The sequence below is a fragment of the Lethenteron reissneri genome, chromosome 14 (genome assembly GCF_015708825.2).
Source record: "Lethenteron reissneri isolate LAM-NWPU_2019-01 chromosome 14, ASM1570882v1, whole genome shotgun sequence".
In the NCBI taxonomy this organism is placed as follows: Eukaryota; Metazoa; Chordata; class Hyperoartia; order Petromyzontiformes; family Petromyzontidae; genus Lethenteron; species Lethenteron reissneri.
The window spans coordinates 281,838-297,719 of record NC_083792.1 but is presented as its reverse complement, the minus strand read 5'-3'; positions in this window follow the sequence as shown (position 1 = coordinate 297,719).

The following is a 15,882-nucleotide window of genomic DNA, read 5'->3' as shown; positions in this document are numbered from 1 at the left end:
AACAACGAATTAATCATTAACTGTTCCCTGAAGATAACGATCTCGACGCCGTAATTAACAACAAACACTGTTACAAGCAGACACCCGCACGGACGCCGCGTCAATTTGTCACGCACACAACCGGACGAACACGCTCCGCAAACCAGCGAGTTAAAAAAAACACACGCAATCGCAACCCGGCACACGCAAGATGGGTGAAGTTATTATTATTATTTTTCGTCGGGCCAGGTGCTTATGTCATGTCACGACTCGCCTGGCAAACTGTGAATAGCGGAGGGCGGCAAGGTGGAGCACTGGGACGCCCTGAAGAATCTTGCATGGTGAATACGGCCTCCTCTTGCGAACCCATCCACCTCTCGCGCTCGAGCAGAAGAAGGGGGCGCCACCCGAACGTGTGGAACTCCCCCTCCGCAGGTGTTGATGTCGGTGGGAACGGCATTTTGGCGGGAACAGCGCCACGACCAGCCGCTGAGTTGGCGGGAGCGGCATTTTGGCGGGAACAATGCCACGACCAGCTGCCGAGTTGGCAGGAGTGACATTTTGGCGGGAACAGCGCCTCGACCAGCCACCGACGTGCCGGGAGTGGCATTTTGGTGGGAACAGCGCCACGACCCGCCGCAAAATTGGCGGGAGCGGTAATTTGGCGGGAACGGTGCCACGACCAGCCGCCGGAATTGGCGGGAGCGGCGTTTTGGCGGGAACAGCGCCCCGGCCAGCCGCCGAAATGCCGGCCCCACCATGTGGCCCGCATGCCCGGGCCTCCCCCCGCCAGCCCCCGCAGCGACGACGGTATCCTCTCCCCGCGGCTCCGTCGCTCCGTTCCCGATGGCGGCGAAGCAGCGGTGCGATGCCCTTCCCGCCGCTCCGCGTGCAGCGCCATCTCTCTCTCTGTCACCGGGGCTGCCATCCCCGGGGCTGTCCGAAGGATGATCGTCACACCGTCCCCGTCGTACAAAGGCGTCCAGGTGAGTTTTGTTTTTGTTTTTCGTGTGCCCATTTTACTTCCCGAGGATAACACCTAGCAATATTTATTTTTCCACAACTTCTGATGCCAAATGTAGTGGGTTCGAATTAGGTGCACACACACAGCTTGGAGGCAACACTATTTATTAAACGGTAAGTAATATAACACTGTACATGAGGTGGTGACCACCTTCCTAAACTCACTAACACTCTGGAACACGACACAGAGTGGACCAGGCAGGCAACGGGCTGCCTGGTCCAGGACGACGACCCGGGACTTGAGGACCAATGATGTCGTCTTCACTTCGGAGTTCAACAGCCCCGCTCTGCATCCACACCCCGCTTATATCTGCTCTGGCGTGGCCGGCTCCGCCCAGGCGTGGCCGGCTTTGCCCAGGCCACGCCTCCCTTCCCAGGCCACGCCTCCCTTCCCCCACCTCACGGGAAGGTCTGGGTCCCTCCACCACGTGACCCCCCAGGCACCCCCTTGGGGCCCTCAGCCCTCGTACGGGCCGACACAGTAGTGACGTCCTATGTCACTACACGTGTATTCACCGCACACCTCTCGTTCCGTGCCATCGTACGGGCTGTCGCACATCTGGCGGCCTCTCGCGCCTCCATAACCCGTTTAAGCGAGTCCCGCACGTGGTCAGGCAAGGAAGGGGATGGTTGTTTCCCCGCTGCACCAAGTTGCACATCAATCGGTGGTACATTCTCACGGCCATACATAAGGAAAAATGGTGAATATCCTGTGGACGTGTGCGGGACCATGCGGTATGCCGCCAGGACGCCCGGTATGTGCAAGTCCCAATCGGTTTGTTTTTCACTCACCGTGTGACAAAGCATGGCCGAAAGGGTGCGGTTAAATCGTTCCACCATACCATCCGTTTGCGGATGGTAAGGGGAAGTGCGGATTTTCTTTGTACCCAAGGCAGAGCACACGTCTTTGAGCAATTTAGAGGAGAAGTTATGTCCTTGATTCGTGAGCAGCCCTTCAGGTGCTCCCTTATCCATGACGCACCCATTCAAGAAAGCCTCGGTGATGGATGAGGCCGTTTGATCAGGTAGAGGCCAGGCCATAGGCCAGCGAGAAAAATATTTGACCCCGACCAAAAGGTATTTATTGCCCCTAGCCGATGGAGGGAACGGGCCCAGGATATCCAGAGCAACCAGCTCATTAATACGGGATACCTCGATCGATCGTAGGGGCGGGACATCATTTTGACGTGGCGGTTTCCGCTTCGCACAATCATGGCATGACCGGATATAGCTGGTGACATCCGCTGTCATGCCTGGCCAAAAGAAATCTTGCTGCATTGCGGCCAATGTTTTCTGCATTGGCCGCAATGCATCAGCTTGTCGGCGTGCAGCGCGCGGATCAGATCGTGGCGAAGGGACGTCGGCACAACCAGGCGTGAACGATCTGACAACCCATCCGTACACATTAGCAATCCCACCTGGCCCTGAAACAACTGCCATTTCCATCCTGCCAAATGAGATCTCGGTTTCCCGACCAATTCCCGCAGTGGAGCCAAAGAGGCATCAGCCTCTTGCTCGCTTAGCCACACTGAGTGCGGCAAATGCAGCGTATTGTCGGCTCCAACGGGTATATCCTGGCCTTCATCCTTTGACATCGCCCCAATGACTGGACAGGGCGGGGTAGGCAGCACTGCACAGCGGTGCGTACCCGTCAGACAGGAGCAGGGAGGGGTCGCGGGCAACCTAGAGAGAGCGTCTGCATTGCCATGGCGAGTACCCTTGCGGTACGTGATCTCGAAGGAAAACTCCTGCAGCGATTCCAACCACCGAGCCAATTGACCGGACGGTTGTTCCAATTTCAATGAATACTGCAAGGCAGCATGGTCAGTGCGCACGAGGAATTTCCTTCCATACAGGTACGGCCGGTACTGGCGAACAAAATGGACGATTGCCAGCAATTCCCGTTGCGTCACGCAATAGCGCGTCTCGGCAGGAGACAGAACCCTGGTGCCGTATGCCACCACTCGCTCGACCCCGTCTTTCCGTTGCGACAAAACGGCCCCTATGCCGATGTCGCTAGCATCCGTGTCAAGGATGAACGGTTGGGAAAAGTCTGGGTAGTCGAGTGTCGGAGCGGTGGCCAGGCGATCCCGGAGAGACTGAAAAGAGGGCTCCTCTTCCGGGCCCCATTTATATCTCTAATTCTTCCCTGTTAGAACATGCAGCGGCTTAGCCAGCGTCGCGAAATTCTTAACAAATCGGCGATAGAAGGATGCGAACCCTATAAACCTCCGTACGTCGCCCATTGAAGTGGGCGTGGGCCACTCCCGGACACAAGACGTTTTCTGGGGGTCCGTGGACACACCGTCAGAGCTAACGATGTGTCCAAGGTAGCGGACAGATCGTTACAAAAGGTGGCACTTCTTTGGTTTAAATTTTAGGTCGGCCAACCGCATCCTCTGAAAGACAGTCTCCAGCCGTTGGAGGTGTTCTTCGAAGGTGCGACTGAATACAATGATATCGTCCAAATATATGAGGCACGTTTCCCACTGCAGCCCCGTTAGCACCAGTTCCATCAGACGTTGGAACGTCGCCGGTGCTGCATTCAAGCCCATAGGTAGGCAGTTAAACTCAAAGAGGCCCTGCGGCGTGCGGAACGCCGTTTTCGGTCTGGACGCGTCTTCGAGGGGAAGCTGCCAAAACCCAGACGACATGTCGAGGGTAGAGAAGAAATTTGCCCCTGACAAAGCGTCCAACGAGTCGTCCATCCGTGGCAAGGGGTATGCGTCCGCCACGGATATCTTATTCAATCGGCGGAAGTCTACACAAAACCTCGTTCTGCCATCCTTCTTTTTAACCAACACCACCGGCGCGCCCCAAGGACTGTTGGACGGCGAAATTATATCGGCCGCCAACATGTCGTCCACCGCGCCACGCACGTGTTCCCTTTCTGCAGGGCTCATGCAATGTGGGTGCATACAAATCGGTCTCGCCGCACCGGTGTCGATATGGTGCGACAAAAGCGAGGTATGGCCCAAATCCAAATCGTTTTTACTGAAAACGTCAGCGTACTCCGACAATAGTGAATGCAAGGCGCTCCGCTGCGTGGCTGACAAGGACGTATTTTCCCGGCACAATTCGGCGATCCATCGATCGTCCAAACGATCGGATTGTGGCATGCCAGCGGCCATTTTTGTGGGTTGGTCGCCCTCAAAGCTGGTGAAATCGGTAGTGGCGTGAGCCAATACCGAGCCAGCCGGAATGACCACCTGGTCCGGGCCCCCATTTAACACTTGTATGAACGGGGCCTGACCAGGCTGAACGATAGTTTGAGCCGCCACGAGGGAAAACGATTTAGCCACAGAGTTTGACGGGGACAACAACACACCCGTCGCATCATCCGCGGCTTCCAACCGCTTCCGGTAACGCAGCGGGATAAGCATTTGTGTGCCCGATGGTATTTCTACCGTGACAGCAACAATCGCGTTAACAGTGTTTCCTGGGGGCGAACGGCCCAGCAGGGACAGCAGGAAAGACATTCTATGGCCCCCTGGCATTTCCAAGCAACCTTGATCGACGAGTATTTTAACAGGCATCTGACGAAGGAAATCGGTGCCCAATAAGCATGGGACGGCCAACGAACGCGAGATCAAAACTGGTCCCAACGCGGTGATATTCCCTATAGAAATGCGCACATCTACTCGTCCCAAAATACCCATGCTACCCCCATTCGCAGCAACGCATGCATCGTTAGCCGGTCGGATCCGCGACGTAGGAATGGACAGGAGATGAAAAATAACATCGGAAATTATGGTTGCAGACGCGCCGGTGTCCACCAAAATATGGACATAGATCCCATCAATAGTACCCCGTACCGTCGAGGACCCCGATGCGCTTCCACCACCCTTCGAGCCAATTGTTTCCATTGTGTAACCGAGTGCGGCATCGACCCAGGTGACCCACAATTCCCTTCAGGAGTGCAAACATGGGTGCGATTGGATGCGTGATGTGTCAAGACCTGCCGGGTGTCCGATGTGTGCCGACTTGCCCGTGGGTGCCGTGCATCCGCGTCCGGTGGAGGAGATGGAAGTCAGCCCGACAGGAGCTGAGGAGGTTGGAGTCGGCAGCGAAAATCCCGGGCAAAATGGCCTCGTCGGCCACACTTGAAACATGTGGCCGCCTCCGCCCTGCAGTCGGTCGCCCCGGTCCCCACTCGTGGACGTCCGGCCCCGTCGCGCTGCTCGCGCGGCCGGCATTTCAGGACCCAGCGAGGAACGGCTGCAACCACCTCGTCATCGCTGGAGTCGTTGGAGCCGTGGACGACACGACGTGGAGCCCATCCCAACGGTGGCCCGTCTATCTCAGGATCTCCCGTCCATGCCGCCATCTGGTCCCAGCGTTTGAGGTTGAACTTGGCGTCCAAACAGCGCGCCGCCCATCGAGACGTTAGCGGTTCGTGGCCGCACACCGGCAATGATATGTTAAGTTCCTGGGACAACTCAATCATTCTAGAACGGATGAGAGGATCCAGGAGATCGGCTGATGAATCGGGGTAAGTGGCCATGGCAAGCGCCAACAGCACCCCACGGTAGGCCAAAGCGATTCTTCCGCTCCTCGCGGCTGCTGCATGAATTTCCTGGTAGCCGCTGTCGGTGACTCGTAGAACTCCGCCATTTTCGCGAAAGCGTCACGCAGCGTCTTTTTCTAACTCGCCGGGATGGAGCGGAAGACCGCCAAGGAGACGTCGTCCAACAGCGTGGGCAGAGCCTCCAGCGCTTCTGCCTCCGTCCATCGCACCAACCGGAAGGCTAACTCGAACCGCCACGTGAACGCGCTCCAGTCGCCCCCGGAGACAAATTCTTTAATTTGAGGAAGGCTATGGCCACGGTAAATATCCGAGGCCTCGGGCGTGTCAGATCCCGCTCCCCGCGCAGCACGCGGCTCCGTAAATATGGTGTCCGGCGGCCGCGTGGCAGCAGCCCCGCCCAAGATGGCGTCCGGCGGCCGCGTGGCAGCAGCCCCGCCCAAGATGGAGGGCTCCCCCTCCACGGCAGGAGCAATGGCGGATGGCGTTTCCTGCTGAAGATCTTGATCGTCGGCTCTTGGGTGAGTTCCACGCGGCCGACCGAGGGCCGCAGATGACGCGACCGCCATTGCAAGATATAGCAGGATCGCACGGAGCGACTCTATCTGCTCCGCCACCCGACGCCACCCCTCGTCCACAGCCGGAGACGCCTCCTCGCTGGCCTGTCATCGATGCGCGGCGTCGGGGAGAGCGGCAGACGGCGGCAGAGGACCTGCGACTCCCAGCAGCTCGTCCTCGTCCGCCTCATCATCTTCATCCGACGGAGGATCCGGTGGGTTTCTTTTCTTCAGGTGCTTGGACATTTTCTAATAATTGTCCAAACGGTCTCAAGAAGCACTTCTGACACCAATGTAATAAAGGTCGTGGAAGCGACTTCTGGAATCCGGTCTTTATTTGTCTTTCGTTCACAACACTCCTGTCTTACTCCTTCACGCTGCGAACAGACAGCGTGAAAGGGAGAGAGAGACTCGCGCTGCCACGTGACAGGCCTGGACTCCCGCTCCAGCGTGGCCTCACCCTTTGTTCGTTCCAAATCTGACCACGTGTTGTCCGTCTCCACCCCTTTTAATACCTGGGTCACGTGGTACCTTTCCACCAGTCCTGGTTAACCTCCATGGAATCTTCCAGACTCCATTGTACAATCCCAGGACCACGCCCCTGACTCGTCCCCCCATTGGCTGTGGCTAAAGCCAGCAGATCCAATCATCTACTTACAGATGTCACCTTCCCATTACGTCAGGGCCACGCCCCTAGACTTCTCCCCATTGGCTATGGGCCAGGACTGGTAGAGCCAATCATCGTAACGAGGTGTGATCAATCAACCACCCGGATATATCCTCACATTACAAAAGGTTAGATCGCCCTGTGAGCCATTTGGCTCTTGAATCGGGTGCAACCGCAACAAAAAAAACCAAAAACACGAACAAGAAAACATCTTAAAGTGACTATGTGATTATGTGTAAACAGAAAATCTAAGAAAAGCACCGTACACCAACGCTGTGTGCAAAAATCCCAGTGGGATGCAAGTCAAACAACAACAACCACAAGACAACTTAGATTAAGGCCATCAGTCTAACTCCGTACTACAACAAACCAAAAAACTTTTCGAAATCACCAAAATAAAGCCATAACAGCAATGTAACAGTGATTATAAGAACTGTACACCATGAAAAAATTTGTAAAAAAATTTACTTTTCGGGGGGGGGGGGGGGGGGGCGCAATTATGCATATATTTTGCACGGCAAGTGAGCTGTGACGTCACATCTGTCATTTGACCAGTGTGCGGAAGCGTAACGCAGTGTGCCTGCTCATGTCCCCCCCCCCAACCCTCCGCGGGTTTAAGTGAAATACAAATGTGTTGCAGATCTAAGGCATTCTTCGCACATCATTGCTTTATTATTTCAGTCGTTTACTGCCGTACGCACCCTGAAAGTTGTGTGTCTGCAGCAAGCGCGTGTATGTGGACGCGTGCGCGTGTGTGGGGAGCGGTAGTGTAGTGGTTAGCGTGCTGCCCTACGAACCTGGCGACCCGAGTTTTATTCCTGCTCATGGCCACCACCGGCGACGATTATTTGAACCGGTCCTGGGCCTCCCCTAGGTCGACTCAGCCTCAAACGAGTAACTGGTGTGGTGTGTGAACATCGCCACTGGGGAGACAAAGGCGGCCGGGCGTGGTGCTGGCCACCCACCCCCTCGTGTGCCGTGCCGGCCTTCATAGGTGCTCGCTAACAGCACTTTCCCTCTACAGTCTCACAGGCTACACATGGGATCTTTGTCTTTATCCTGTGTGTGTGGGGGGGGCAGTGATTGCGTAGCGATTCGCGCGCTGCGCTACGAACCCACCGACCCGAGTTCCGCTCACGGTCACCACCGGTGACGATTATTTTAACCGGCCCTGGGCCTCCCCTAGGTCGACTCGGCCTCAAACGAGTAACTCGTGTGGTGTGTGAACATCGCCACTGGGGGGACAACGGCGGCCGGCCGTGGTGAATCCAAGTCCCGGGCGAAGCCGGGTAGTAAAGCTAGTACAGTACCTTATACAGGTGTAGTGGTGGTATTGACGTGCGCCGGCAGTGATGGATCACGGGGCGCGGGGTTGGGCACGCGGTGTGGGCGTGGCATGGACGCGCGCGCCGGTGGTGAGGCGCGCTCACACAAGCTGGGAAAAGAGGATCGTAGCGAGTGCGCAGTGATTGGTCAGATAAGTGGGTACTCTCAGCGACGTCCGCAGGAGGGGTATAAAGGGGGATGCGCGAGAGCACTCGTGGTCAGTGTTAACCAGTTGAAGACCGAAGACGGGGTGGAGGAGGTAGGGGCCCGAGACCCCTAGTCCCGCCGTCCTTGTGGGGACCGGGGCCCTGTGTGGCTCGGAGCCGAGACTGGGGGGACCGTAGCCCGACGCCCGTGTGGGTCGGGACGGTGGTACCCAGAGCCGAGACGGGCACCCCGGCTGGGTGTGTCCCGGAAGGCTACGGGGCGTAAGAGCCCGTGTCAGTACAGCTGAGTGGGTGTTGGTCACCCGTGTAGCTGAGTGGGTGTTAGTCACCCGTGTAGCTGAGTGGGTGTTGGTCACCCGTGTAGCTGAGTGGGTGTTAGTCACCCGTGTAGCTGAGTGGGTGTTAGTCACCCGTGTAGCTGAGTGGGTGTTGGTCACCCGTGTAGCTGAGTGGGTGTTGGTCACCCGTGTAGCTAAGTGGGTGTTGGTCACCCGTGTAATGAAGTTGTAGCTGAGTGGGTGTCCGTCACCCGTGTAGCTAAGTGGGTGTTGGTCACCCGTGTAACGAAGTAGGGTGTTAGTCATCCGTGTAACTACAAGTTGGCGAAAATAAAGAGTGTGCTACCCGTGAAGTCGTCTCCTGCCGAGTTACTACTTTACAACTGGCGTCAGAAGTAAACCTGTCTTCAAGGAGAATGGACACAAGGAAGACTTCTCGTTCCCACGTGCAAGACCGGGGAGACGACGACGTACCGGTGACACCACCCTCGGGAGGAGAGGACGAGGAGTTGCCGCCGATGCAGCACTTCGCGGAAATGGCCGATGCTCCGCCCGCCTCCGACACCAGCCTGCAGGACGCACACTCCCGCCTGGCGGAGTTGCTGCTCGCCGCCGCTGCGATCTTGGCGGAGATCTCCGTTCCAGCGGCCGGTGGAACGCCTGCGGGGTTGGAAGAGGCGGCGCGGCTGGAGGGTTCCCGCCATAAGGCGTTTCGCGCCAAAAGTTTGGGAGTTGGCGCCATTTTTGAGGGTCCGCCTCCGGTTGGCGGGAAACGCGGACACCACGTGGCCAGAGGTCTCCACACAGCGCAGCCCGCGTCATCGACAAGCGCCGGAGCTCTCCATTTTGCGCCTGCAGAGGGAGCCGACATTTTCTACAACCACAGCGGCGCGCGGGAAAATCGTTCCAACGACGACGATCGAGTTCTCCAGCAACGATTGCCCGCGCTGTCGGTGTTCAAGGCGGACGGGGGCGACTGGGGAGCCTTCCAGCGACGGTTCATCGCGCATCAAGAAATGTCGGGGTGGTCCGACACCACTGCCCTGCGCGCGCTGCCAGCGATGCTCGACGACGACGCGCTTGCGGCCTTCACGTCTGCCCCGAGGTCGTCCCGCTCAACGCTCCAGGCCGCGCTGCACCTGTTGGCCAAGGTGTTCGGGCCGCCCTCGACCTGTCGCCACCAGTTCTACGATCGGCGGAAGGTGGTTGGAGAAACAACGCTCGCCTATCGCACGGCGCTGCTCGCCCTGGCGGATTCAGCTTTTCCCCGCATGGACAAGGAGGGGAAGGACGCCATGGTGACGGAGCAGCTGCTGGCGCTGGCTCACGGATTGGGAGTTCCCATTAATACGGCGGACGAGATGGACATCTGCTCCCTGGGGATTGCCACGAGTATCCACGCTTACGAGGTCCTACAGCGGAAGCCGACGGTCGTCTGCGCATCGGTGGAGAACGGGGCACCGGCCGCCACGATCATCGGACCTCAGCCTGCTGTGCCTCGGGAGGAGGCCTTCGCTGGTTCGAGGCCGGGGGAGTGGAGAACGGGAGGTCGTTCGCCCACACGCTCCTCCCGCAAGCTGGAGCAACCGAAACCTACGACGTCCCTCGTCGTCTGCTACAACTGCGGCCTTCGGGGCCACGTCGCGTCCGGGTGCCGGGCCCCGCGTCAACGCACCGCGGGACCACGTCCGGACGACGACCAGGGACTCAAGACATCCCAACTGAACCCGGCAAGTCGCGGCACCTCACACGTTCGGTCCACACGCACGGCACGTTCGGGTCGCCGCTTAGCGGTGGGGGGACCGTGTATGGGCGCCGGGGGTTCGGTTCGGCGAGAGGGGTCCGCGTACGGCCCGAAGGCAGTCGAGTGGTCCGAATTGGCCCACAGGATTGTGGCTGCGTCGGCCGGGTCGTCCGTGGTAACGGGGTACATTGACGGGGTTGAGGTCCGGGTGCTCGTGGACACGGGTGCGTCGGCCACTATTATTTCGGACCTTATTTATAATATTCTTCCCGTACAATGTCGACCACTTCTGCCGGTGGACGTACCATTTTACGCGGCAAACGGGGGATCTTTGGGAATCATCGGCCAGATTCGGGCGAATATTTGTATTGGCGACATTAAATTGGCGGGTCCTATTTTTGTATCATCATCGTTGGCCGTTCCTTGTTTACTAGGCACGGACTTTCTGTCTAAAATGCCCATAAAAATTCTCATAGACCAGGCCTGCATTGAGCTTCCGTCGGGTCGGCGGGTTGAGTTTTTGAAGAGTCCAAATAAGATACGCACGGCTTGTGCGACGGTGCAGGCGCTGGCAACCCGGACTGTACGGGTGCCCGCGGGTTCGCAAATGTTGGTACCCCTTCGGTTGAGAAAACCCCTTGGGGCGGATGCGGGGGCGCAGGGAGTTCTATTGGGGCCGTCTAACAGGGCTAAAGGGGACCTCGACTTAGCGGTGGCCCAGACCATGGTGAGGGGGGACAGTGAGCCGTTCATTGTGGTCCTGAATACGGGGTCGCGGCCGGCCGTGATTACGCAGGGAACGGTGCTCGCTCACGCCGCGCCGCTACCCGTCGAGGAACAGCTCGTTGCTCACGCCGATTCACATGTCGATACGCATCCCCAAAGTGAGGAGGGGACGGAGTGGTTGGACTCGTTGTGTGCCGGGTCCAGTACCTTGTCCAGTGTGCAGTTGGGTGCATTGAGGGGCTTGCTGCTCGAGTTCGCTGACGTGTTTAGCAGGCACAAGTACGACATTGGCTGCACAGACCTGTTGCGCCACCACATAGAGACTGGGGACGCGGCCCCTATTCGACAGAATCCCTTCCGGCTCAGTCCAGCCGAGAAGGAGCATGTGCAGTCGGCAGTAAATGACATGTTGGCGGCCGACATCATTGCGCCCTCTTCCAGTCCGTGGGGTGCTCCTATCGTCTTGGTTAAAAAACAGGATGGATCCCTGCGGTTCTGTGTTGATTTCCGCCGCCTAAACAAAATATCAATGGCCGATGCGTATCCACTCCCCAGGATGGATGAGTCGCTGGATGCCTTGGCAGGAGCACAGTTTTTTTCGACGCTCGATTTGCTTTCGGGATTTTGGCAATTGCCCCTCGATGACGAATCAAAACCTAAAACCGCTTTCCGGACACCGGGAGGCCTATTTGAGTTCAACCGATTGCCCATGGGTTTACATTCTGCTCCTGCCACGTTCCAGAGGCTCATGGAATTGGTTTTGTCAGGCCTTCAATGGGACACCTGTTTGATTTACCTCGATGATATCATCGTTTTCAGCCGAACTTTTGAGGAGCACCTCCAGCGACTGAGGGCAGTGTTTCTCAGGATGCGTTCCGCGAAGCTTAAATTTAAACCGGCTAAATGTTTTCTGCTTCGGGAATCGGTCAGGTATTTGGGCCATATCGTTAGCCGTTTGGGGATCTCGACGGACCCTGCTAAGACGCAATGCGTCGGCTCATGGCCAACACCGACCTCTGTTACTGAAGTCCGCAGCTTCATAGGATTTGCCTCCTATTACCGTCGTTTTGTCAAACAGTTCGCCACCATAGCCAGGCCCCTGCACGCCTTGACGGCTAAAGGGGTGCGGTTTCACTGGGGGCCGGAGGAGGAGGCCGCGTTCTGCTCCCTTCGTGACGCCTTGGTGCAGGCTCCCCCCTTGTGTTACCCCGATTTCACGCAACCGTTTGTGCTCGACACGGATGCCAGTAACACGGGTATCGGGGGAGTGCTCTCACAGGTGGTCGGGGGGGTCGAACGGGTGGTCGCCTACGGTAGCAGGGTTCTGTCCCCCGCGGAACAACGCTACTGCGTGACACGGCGTGAATTGCTGGCGATTGTGTTTTTTATACAGCAATTCAGGCCGTATCTGTATGGCCGTCACTTTACGGTTCGCACGGACCATGCGGCTCTCCAATACGCTATGCGGGTGGCGCAGCCATCCGGCCAATTGTCCCGATGGTTGGAGGTCCTTCAGGACTACCAATTCACGACGATTTACCGCAAGGGGTTGCGCCACTCGAATGCGGATGCATTGTCACGGTTGCCGACGCGTACGGAATGCGCATGTCAGTTGGGATCGGCGCGGTGTAAACCTTCTGTCAATGTCCCCGCGGAAGTGGTGCTAGCCGCCACGGATACTACGGGGGTCGACGCCCCCACGGGGAGGGACTCACTGTTAGCATTGCCTCTCATCGAGTGGGGCCGTCTGCAAATGGCCGACAGCTCCCTACTCGCGCTACGTCGGAAGGTTAACGTTCCCGAGGGCGGGGAAACGCGGGTCGGTTCCTGGGTGTGCAGACAGGGCCTCTTGATGAAGTGGGACTCCATGTCCCGGCGTCACATGCTTGTGGTGCCGGTTGCTGTACGGGGTAAGGTCGTCCTGGCTGCCCATGAACGACTCATGCATCTGGGGTTTCACAAAACGCTCGCCCTCATTCAGCGAGACTACTATTGGCCTGGGATGGGCAGTGACGTGGCGAACATTCTTAAGGGGTGTGTAGGGTGCGCTAAAAGAAAACCGCCACCAATAGCGGCTAATCCACCGCTTCAATCCATTCAAGTTTCGCGCACGAACGAATTGGTCGCGCTAGACATCTTGGGGCCCTTTCCCACTACACCTCGGGGAAATAAGTTCCTGCTGGTTGGCGTAGAGTACTTCACCCGCTGGCCCATGGCGTGGACACTCGCCAACCAGTCGGCTGCGGTAGTGGCGGACGCCTTTGTCCAAGGTTACGTTTTGGACAAAGGCGCCCCCGAACGCTTGCTGACGGATCAAGGGAAAAACTTTTCGAGTGTTTTGTTGCGCGAGGTGTGCGACCTGTTGGGTACAAAGAAAGTACGTACCTCCCCGTACTACCCGCAGACTGACGGTATGGTTGAACGTCTGAACAGGACGATTACGTCTATGCTGTGCCAACAGGTATGCGACGACCAGGTGGATTGGGACTTACAGGTACCGGGGGTACTAGCGGCCTATCGGATGGCACCCCATGCGGCGACGGGGTTTTCTCCATTTTTTCTGATGTATGGGCGGGAGGCTGATCCGGCCATGGACGTCCAACTGGGGATTTCACAGCCACGGGCAAAATCTAAATTGGCAGACCACATTAAGTTTAACATCGCCAAATTGGCTGAGGCGCGAGAGGCTGCGAGATTGAATTCACGCTCTCGGCAGATTGCGAACGAGCGATTGCATGAACGGAAGGTGCATACGCACAATTGGGAACCGGGCGATAAGGCCTGGCTGCATTGTCCACACGCACCGTTGGCTACGTCCCCCAAACTGTTGAGACCATGGAGGGGACCGGTGGAAATTGTGCGGGTTGCACGACCCCAGAGTATACAGATTAAATGGGGAAAACACCGTTGGTACGTGCACCCCTCCCGACTGAAACCCTACGCGGCGCCGCGTGACCCCGGGTTGTGCCGTGACGACCGAGCGTGTGATGTGACCGTCGACTCGGGGAGGGATGTGTCGCAGGCTGATCCTCACGTGTCTCCACCTGACCCACCCCCAGGTGTCTCGGACCTGACGGCTGTTGACCGTCGGGAACCGGATCCCCGCGGCTCGCACGGAGCCCCGATGCCTGGCCCATGCCTTCCTGAACTGCCGGCGCCGCCGGATGGCCAACTGCGTCCTGTGCCGTACGACGGTCCGGCAAGGCGGACTCGGTCAAGGACGCAACACTTTTCATGAAAAAAAAAAAAAAATTCTTTTTTTGTTAAAGCCCGACTTCGTTGCCGGCTTCCCCCTCTGCCGGGGTAATGTCCCGTTCAAGGGACGCTCGGACATTGGGACGCTGCATGAGTCGGAGAGAAAAGAAGAGAAAATGATTAAAGAAATTTTTTTTTATTGTTACTCTTTCCGCATACACAGTATCGTTGCCACTCGCCGGATTGTGCATGTTGTTCTTGTTGCGGGTGTGGCGGTTGCTGGGTTTTGCGGATTGCGGTGTTCATGTTGTGTTGTTAGGGTTTGTGTTATGTTACGGGGCACACATGGGAGTGAAGGGGTGTTGTATGTTTTATTAGCAGCCGGGTCGGCTGCGAGCTATGTGGTAGGGGGTGATGTAGTGGTGGTATTGACGTGCGCCGGCAGTGATGGATCACGGGGCGCGGGGTTGGGCACGCGGTGTGGGCGTGGCATGGACGCGCGCGCCGGTGGTGAGGCGCGCTCACACAAGCTGGGAAAAGAGGATCGTAGCGAGTGCGCAGTGATTGGTCAGATAAGTGGGTACTCTCAGCGACGTCCGCAGGAGGGGTATAAAGGGGGACGCGCGAGAGCACTCGTGGTCAGTGTTAACCAGTTGAAGACCGAAGACGGGGTGGAGGAGGTAGGGGCCCGAGACCCCTAGTCCCGCCGTCCTTGTGGGGACCGGGGCCCTGTGTGGCTCGGAGCCGAGACTGGGGGGACCGTAGCCCGACGCCCGTGTGGGTCGGGACGGTGGTACCCAGAGCCGAGACGGGCACCCCGGCTGGGTGTGTCCCGGAAGGCTACGGGGCGTAAGAGCCCGTGTCAGTACAGCTGAGTGGGTGTTGGTCACCCGTGTAGCTGAGTGGGTGTTAGTCACCTGTGTAGCTGAGTGGGTGTTGGTCACCCGTGTAGCTGAGTGGGTGTTAGTCACCCGTGTAGCTGAGTGGGTGTTGGTCACCCGTGTAGCTGAGTGGGTGTTAGTCACCCGTGTAGCTGAGTGGGTGTTGGTCACCCGTGTAGCTGAGTGGGTGTTGGTCACCCGTGTAGCTAAGTGGGTGTTGGTCACCCGTGTAACGAAGTTGTAGCTGAGTGGGTGTCCGTCACCCGTGTAGCTAAGTAGGTGTTGGTCACCCATGTAACGAAGTAGGGTGTTAGTCATCCGTGTAACTACAAGTTGGCGAAAATAAAGAGTGTGCTACCCGTGAAGTCGTCTCCTGCCGAGTTACTACTTTACACAGGTAGGAACAATGTTCCACACTGCCCACCAGGGATTTATTGTCTGTCTGTCTGACTGTCTGTCGTGCATAAATAAATATATAACATAAACAGCTCTTTGATTGGTGGAGACCTACTGCCGGGTACGGAGAGGGGAAGTGCCTAAGGGAGGAAGGTCAGTGGAGGGGCCTAAGGAAGGGGGGAGTCAGGAGAGGGCCTGAGGGGGGGGGGTCAGGGGAGGGGCCTGAGGGAGGGGGGGGTCAGGGGAGGGGCCTAAGGGGGGGTCAGGGGAGGGGCCTAAGGATATGGGGGGGGGGGGGGTGCTCAGGGGAGGGGCCTAAGGGAAGGGGGGTCAGGGGAGGGGCCTAAGAATATGGGGGGTGGTCAGGGGAGGGGCCTAAGGGAAGGGGGGTCAGGGGAGGGGCCTAAGGGAGGGGTGG